General features: G+C 41.7%; 1 long non-coding RNA gene across 1 annotated transcript; it reads left to right on the plus strand.

Moving 5' to 3' along the window:
• Positions 1 to 2,873: 2,873 nt before the first annotated feature.
• On the plus strand, positions 2,874 to 6,202 carry LOC127333526 (uncharacterized). Its single transcript, XR_007871266.2, has 2 exons — positions 2,874 to 5,420; positions 5,603 to 6,202. It is a non-coding gene; the product is annotated as an uncharacterized lncRNA (long non-coding RNA).
• The last annotated feature ends 949 nt before the right edge of the window (positions 6,203 to 7,151 follow it).

Consider the following 7,151-nt stretch of genomic DNA (forward strand, 5'->3'; position numbering starts at 1 on the left):
GTCTCCTACAACATTATGGATTCGGTAACTATGGCGCTTTAATGTGCCAAGATGTAAATAAAAAATGTAGTAAAGATGTGTATGTTACCCTCGGTCCCAATGGTATACGCCGGCATGCTTGTTGAAGGGGAAGCGGGAGCTGAATTATTTTCCTCTCTGGCGGGTAATTTGTATGTGCTCGCATGCATGTTTATTGTAGGCAAAGTTGCTGCAGTTGGGCACGGCATAGCGATTGATTCAGCGCATGGGGTGTTCCTTCTAGCTTCAGCAGTTGCTCTGCGCTGAGCTAGCAATGCTACCCTCTCCTCTTCAGTTTTGTTTTGCCTAGATATGCGCCGTCTTGCATTCAACTCCTGCTGTTCTTCTTTGGATTTATTTTGCCTGCTAGCCCTTTTATGTATGTTCCTCTCATCGACCGACTTGTTTTGCTCGAGTGCTCTTCTACGTGCATTAATCTCCTTCCTTTTATCATCTGTCAAACTATTTCGCCGAGCTCTATCATTATCACGTCTTGCTTGATTTATAAACTCTGAAATATTTTTAATTGTTTGATGGTTAGTTGTTCATACTATATATATGTTTTTGAAAATGTACGGGTATTGTAAAAAAAATAGAGAATTACCTTTAATCATGACTTCTGGCTGCTTTGGAGTTTGTATGTCACCGTTGCTCCTTTTCATCATGGTTATTATGAGATCGATAGCTTCGGCATGTTCATCATCACTGCTGAATGGTTTTGCTGCGGCATCTTTGTCTTTGCTGGGTGGACACAATGGGTAGTATATGCCTTTCCATGAAAGTTTGTTAGTTTTATAAATAGACACATGTTTTTTGAATGTATATGTATTGTATGAAATTTGAAATATTACCGTTAATCATAACTTGTGGTTGTTGTAAGGGTTCTATGCTAGCGCTGTGGCTATTTGTCACCGCGGTGTCTTGTTGTGATGATACTGATTTAGTTTTCCTCTGCTTTGCCGAGAACTCTTCGCTTCGACGATGTAGCAATGTTTGTCGTTCTCCCGGTGTCACATGATTTCTTTGTCTCACATTTAAGGTAGATGTACCACCTTCCTGCTGTGTTGCGATATATGCCGGGTTGACCATCGCAATTGATTCTTTGCTTGTCATGTTGCACTTGTTGGCCTCTTTATTTTTTTTGTTTTGCTGATAGGCTTCACGGCGTTTTTTCAGTTTTTCCTGCTTTTCTTCATCTGTCATACGTGCATGCCGCTCTCTATCTTTTTTCCGTCTTTGTTCCTTTGCATCCATGATTTTAGATTGCAGCAAAAATGGCTTGCCTGCATGAGATTTGTACAGTAAGTATTTTGTGAAGCTAATTAGAGCATGTACTATCTCTTGTTGCAATAAATCTATGGCAGTTGCTATCCAGGATGATAGAACTTGACAGGGTAAACCTAAGTAAGCACACTCCTAAACTTGTGGTTGTTGTAAGGGTTCTATGCTAGCGCTGTGGCTATTTGTCACCGCGGTGTCTTGTTGTGATGATACTGATTTAGTTTTCCTCTGCTTTGCCGAGAACTCTTCGCTTCGACGATGTAGCAATGTTTGTCGTTCTCCCGGTGTCACATGATTTCTTTGTCTCACATTTAAGGTAGATGTACCACCTTCCTGCTGTGTTGCGATATATGCCGGGTTGACCATCGCAATTGATTCTTTGCTTGTCATGTTGCACTTGTTGGCCTCTTTATTTTTTTTGTTTTGCTGATAGGCTTCACGGCGTTTTTTCAGTTTTTCCTGCTTTTCTTCATCTGTCATACGTGCATGCCGCTCTCTATCTTTTTTCCGTCTTTGTTCCTTTGCATCCATGATTTTAGATTGCAGCAAAAATGGCTTGCCTGCATGAGATTTGTACAGTAAGTATTTTGTGAAGCTAATTAGAGCATGTACTATCTCTTGTTGCAATAAATCTATGGCAGTTGCTATCCAGGATGATAGAACTTGACAGGGTAAACCTAAGTAAGCACACTCCTAAACTTTTCTTGGCATTCTGTAATGCTTGTCATGGTTTAAGTTCTGATCAGTACACTAATGGAATTTTCATCTCAGTTCATATTCAACCTATATCCTATTCGAATTTCATCTCAGTTCATATTCAACCTATATCCTGGTCGATCTGTTCCTCACTAATGAAGCTGGCTTGCTAGCTGATTTAATCGTTTATATGCTCCTGGCAAAGAACTCGATGCTAAGCTAACTACCAAGGGAGAATCGATCAGTGGAATGTTGATGTTCTATTTCAATGCCCATGGCGCTACAGACGGATGCATGCAAGTCCGGCCGTGTCACCGCCAGCACGTATTCACGTCGTCGTCCGGCGTACACAACCTGTTGAATGTTCTTAATCAGATTGATCCACTTAGAGGCGACGGCTACTCTATGCAAATTGATGCGGCAAAGCCTACTAATTGGAAGATAAAAACCCACTGGTATGTTCGACCGTCTTCAGTTGCCCGGAAATCGCTATTTTTAATATCTCTATTTTGCATCTTGTTCGATGCAACAAAGTCTTTTGCAAGGAGGTCGCTTTGGACGCCATACTCGACATGCTCACAGCTCACACCCACCACGAGCGTTCACACGGTCGGCCCTCTAACATACTTGCCGTGAAGATCATGACCGTTCTCAAGTTCATTCGTGTGGGGGATGTCCGATAAGGGGATAGTCAAGTAGGATCTCGTTAAGGGCGACACACCATTGTCGTGCTCCGTGGTGTGTTGGCGAGGTGATGCAGCACGAGTTGATGGGAGAACCACGTTGGAGAGAAGTGAGAGGGCGTCGGTGTTGTGCTAGAAATTTTTTAGAAGACCGTAGCAACGCACGGGTCTTCAGCTAGTCTCCGTTGGTCTAGCTTCTTGTCGGTATTCAGTTCTATATGGTAGTCCTGGAGGTTGTCCTTGTGGGCGCCCAAACTCCTGAACTTCTCAGAGTAGGGGTTTCCTTTTAGTATGTCCACTACCTTCCGCACGACCTCTTGGTCCAGGTCTTTGGTGGCTTCCTTGCGATGTACCAGACTTGGATCATCGTCGTAGAAGTAGAGTTGTAGATGTTCCGGGCGAGAGTTCGGCCCGAATGAATGCATGTTGTGGTACATCTTGCCTTGAGCTCGGAATGTGTACACCCCGGACCTCATGTTTGTGCAGTCGTTGTCTAGGCTGACGCCAAGAGTTGTGAATGAGAAGTGGCCGTTGAAGAATCGTATGCTCTCCCGAAAATGTCGAGAGTCTGCATCTGCGCTAGACCATAACCTCATTAGCTCCGGGATAGGCTCTGGTTCAGCCAGCTTTATAGTTCCGTTTCGACAACAAAAACCATCGGTCTCACGCTCAAACTTCTTAGCATGGCAGTGTTCGCAGTTCGGTTCTTGCTTTAGAATGTGTGTGCTGTTTGGGAGGTTCGAGTACACAAAGTCAAAAGGATCGATAGATTCCGCGCCGGATGAGTGTGTCGGTGTATCAATGTCCATGTCATCAGCGTCGTAACCTACATATGCATAGAATTTCATATCAGTATGTTCATCTTAACTCGTATAACAGAGAGGGCTGATAGAAAGGTTGGCATAAATACCTTCACGGGTATAGCACTGCTCGTCCATGAGGTCAACAGAGATGGCATCCTCGTCCATGATACTGCTTAGGAAGCTCTCCATGTCTCCTACAACATTATGGATTCGGTAACTATGGCGCTTTAATGTGCCAAGATGTAAATAAAAAATGTAGTAAAGATGTGTATGTTACCCTCGGTCCCAATGGTATACGCCGGCATGCTTGTTGAAGGGGAAGCGGGAGCTGAATTATTTTCCTCTCTGGCGGGTAATTTGTATGTGCTCGCATGCATGTTTATTGTAGGCAAAGTTGCTGCAGTTGGGCACGGCATAGCGATTGATTCAGCGCATGGGGTGTTCCTTCTAGCTTCAGCAGTTGCTCTGCGCTGAGCTAGCAATGCTACCCTCTCCTCTTCAGTTTTGTTTTGCCTAGATATGCGCCGTCTTGCATTCAACTCCTGCTGTTCTTCTTTGGATTTATTTTGCCTGCTAGCCCTTTTATGTATGTTCCTCTCATCGACCGACTTGTTTTGCTCGAGTGCTCTTCTACGTGCATTAATCTCCTTCCTTTTATCATCTGTCAAACTATTTCGCCGAGCTCTATCATTATCACGTCTTGCTTGATTTATAAACTCTGAAATATTTTTAATTGTTTGATGGTTAGTTGTTCATACTATATATATGTTTTTGAAAATGTACGGGTATTGTAAAAAAAATAGAGAATTACCTTTAATCATGACTTCTGGCTGCTTTGGAGTTTGTATGTCACCGTTGCTCCTTTTCATCATGGTTATTATGAGATCGATAGCTTCGGCATGTTCATCATCACTGCTGAATGGTTTTGCTGCGGCATCTTTGTCTTTGCTGGGTGGACACAATGGGTAGTATATGCCTTTCCATGAAAGTTTGTTAGTTTTATAAATAGACACATGTTTTTTGAATGTATATGTATTGTATGAAATTTGAAATATTACCGTTAATCATAACTTGTGGTTGTTGTAAGGGTTCTATGCTAGCGCTGTGGCTATTTATCACCGCGGTGTCTTGTTGTGATGATACTGATTTAGTTTTCCTCTGCTTTGCCGAGAACTCTTCGCTTCGACGATGTAGCAATGTTTGTCGTTCTCCCGGTGTCACATGATTTCTTTGTCTCACATTTAAGGTAGATGTACCACCTTCCTGCTGTGTTGCGATATATGCCGGGTTGACCATCGCAATTGATTCTTTGCTTGTCATGTTGCACTTGTTGGCCTCTTTATTTTTTTTTGTTTTGCTGATAGGCTTCACGGCGTTTTTTCAGTTTTTCCTGCTTTTCTTCATCTGTCATACGTGCATGCCGCTCTCTATCTTTTTTCCGTCTTTGTTCCTTTGCATCCATGATTTTAGATTGCAGCAAAAATGGCTTGCCTGCATGAGATTTGTACAGTAAGTATTTTGTGAAGCTAATTAGAGCATGTACTATCTCTTGTTGCAATAAATCTATGGCAGTTGCTATCCAGGATGATAGAACTTGACAGGGTAAACCTAAGTAAGCACACTCCTAAACTTTTCTTGGCATTCTGTAATGCTTGTCATGGTTTAAGTTCTGATCAGTACACTATTGGAATTTTCATCTCAGTTCATATTCAACCTATATCCTATTCGAATTTCATCTCAGTTCATATTCAACCTATATCGAAACTTGAAAAGTAGTACATCTCATCTACTTGCTATTTGGTGCACGGTGGAGAGGGCATAACCCCCCAAATATGAATTCTTTGCAGGTTTTTTTTTGGTTTTCTACATATTACATTGGCATAGTCTGATATTCAAATGACAGATGTCTCGATTGAGCAAAGTAGTTTGCTCCTTGAAGGTATGAATTTTTCTGGTTTATTTCATCTTCAAATTAGTCCTACAGGCTACAGGGATCAGGGGCACCAATACCAACTACAGGCTACAGGCTACAGGCTACGGGAATTGATGAACGAACATATGTGACAGTAGATTTCATATATATGGTTGAACATATGTCACAGTATTGTTACCTTTTGACAGATGCCTGGCAAATTGGTAGCAAGCGTGGAGGATGGGTGGTTTGACAGTTGGACTTCCGGTGAACAGAGCAAGCGTGGAGGATGGGTGGTTTGACAGTTGGACTTCCGGCGAACAGCAATTTCGAGGAAGGAGGGTGAAATCAATTTTGAGCACACAGGGGGAAATCGTGTTGAGTAGTCAGAACTTGTGGTGGTGTGTGTTGCTTATTCTGTATGTTTATATAGGAGGACCGGAAGAACGATGTGCTCCTGGTCGAACTTGGTCAGTTGTGTTCGATCAGGAGACGGTAAGTTTTTTTATGTTGGACACGGTCAGCTATGTATTATGGGCCTTCCAATTTAGATTTTGGTGGCCCACATAGCCTGATCGATTCCACCTTGCTAATAGCACAAGATGCCTGAAGAACGATGTGCTCCTGGTCGAACTTGGTCAGTTGTGTTCGATCAGGAGACGGTAAGTTTTTTTATGTTGGACACGGTCAGCTATGTATTATGGGCCTTCCAATTTAGATTTTGGTGGCCCACATAGCCTGATCGATTCCACCTTGCTAATAGCACAAGATGTAGCGCTCGCGGTATCGGATCGTGAGACCTTTGGTTCGCTGGTTGGCGGTCCGGTTTTTCTTTGTTTTTCCTGCTGGGGCGCTCGTGGGATTGTATAGGCACGGTTTTTTTTGACGTACCAAAAGGTTTTATTACGTACGGACACCACCTATTCCCGTTTAATAGTAAAGATTTGTCATGAAGTTTTCTAAGTTTTCTAGGTTTATGTGTTATAATACTACTCTCATCTCTCACCTGATAATTGATGTGACACATTAGATTTTTGCCAACATGGCATGTATGATACTACTTACGAGCCTTAAAAGCACTTTTTTGTGATGTTGATCAAATTGTACTCTAAAATTGTCACTGGACAACAGGTCGTCCTATTGCAAACTTGTTTGAATGAGCTAAAATAGTTAGAAATCTAGAAAATTTGTCACTTCAATGAATTTTCATCCTATAACGTTTACTTAATTTGAAAAAAACGAATGGGGACGTTTGCCATAATGGGACAATCATTTCTACAAAAAAGAATAAGATGGAAAGTCTCGCAATGTTATTTATCATGACAACATTGACAATGTCACAACCGTGGGGTGATTAGGGAATCCACTCCGCTAGAAAAAACAAACTTATATAAGGCATGTGTGGCAATGCAGTTTGTCTACCTTATACACATATCTCGATGTGTAGCTATATATGGATTTTATTTTCCAACTTTAGATGATCAGTTTATAGTTCACCATTTAATTAGATTTATAATTTTTGGGAATAAAATACTTGGAGGTACCCTGCAAGTATGGTACCACAAACAAAGCCCAAACATGGGTCCCAATAGTACAACATTGCGCGCATATATAGGAAGTTTGAGAAAATTTGAAACCAACCAAATGAGGTAGAAACAAATCAAAAAAAAAAGTTGTGAAACATGTGCATGGAGCCATCACATGACATGTACTTACTACTAACAAGTAAAAAATATAAAACCCTATCATACATAGAGG

The sequence above is a fragment of the Lolium perenne genome, chromosome 2 (genome assembly GCF_019359855.2).
Source record: "Lolium perenne isolate Kyuss_39 chromosome 2, Kyuss_2.0, whole genome shotgun sequence".
Classification (NCBI taxonomy): Eukaryota; Viridiplantae; Streptophyta; class Magnoliopsida; order Poales; family Poaceae; genus Lolium; species Lolium perenne.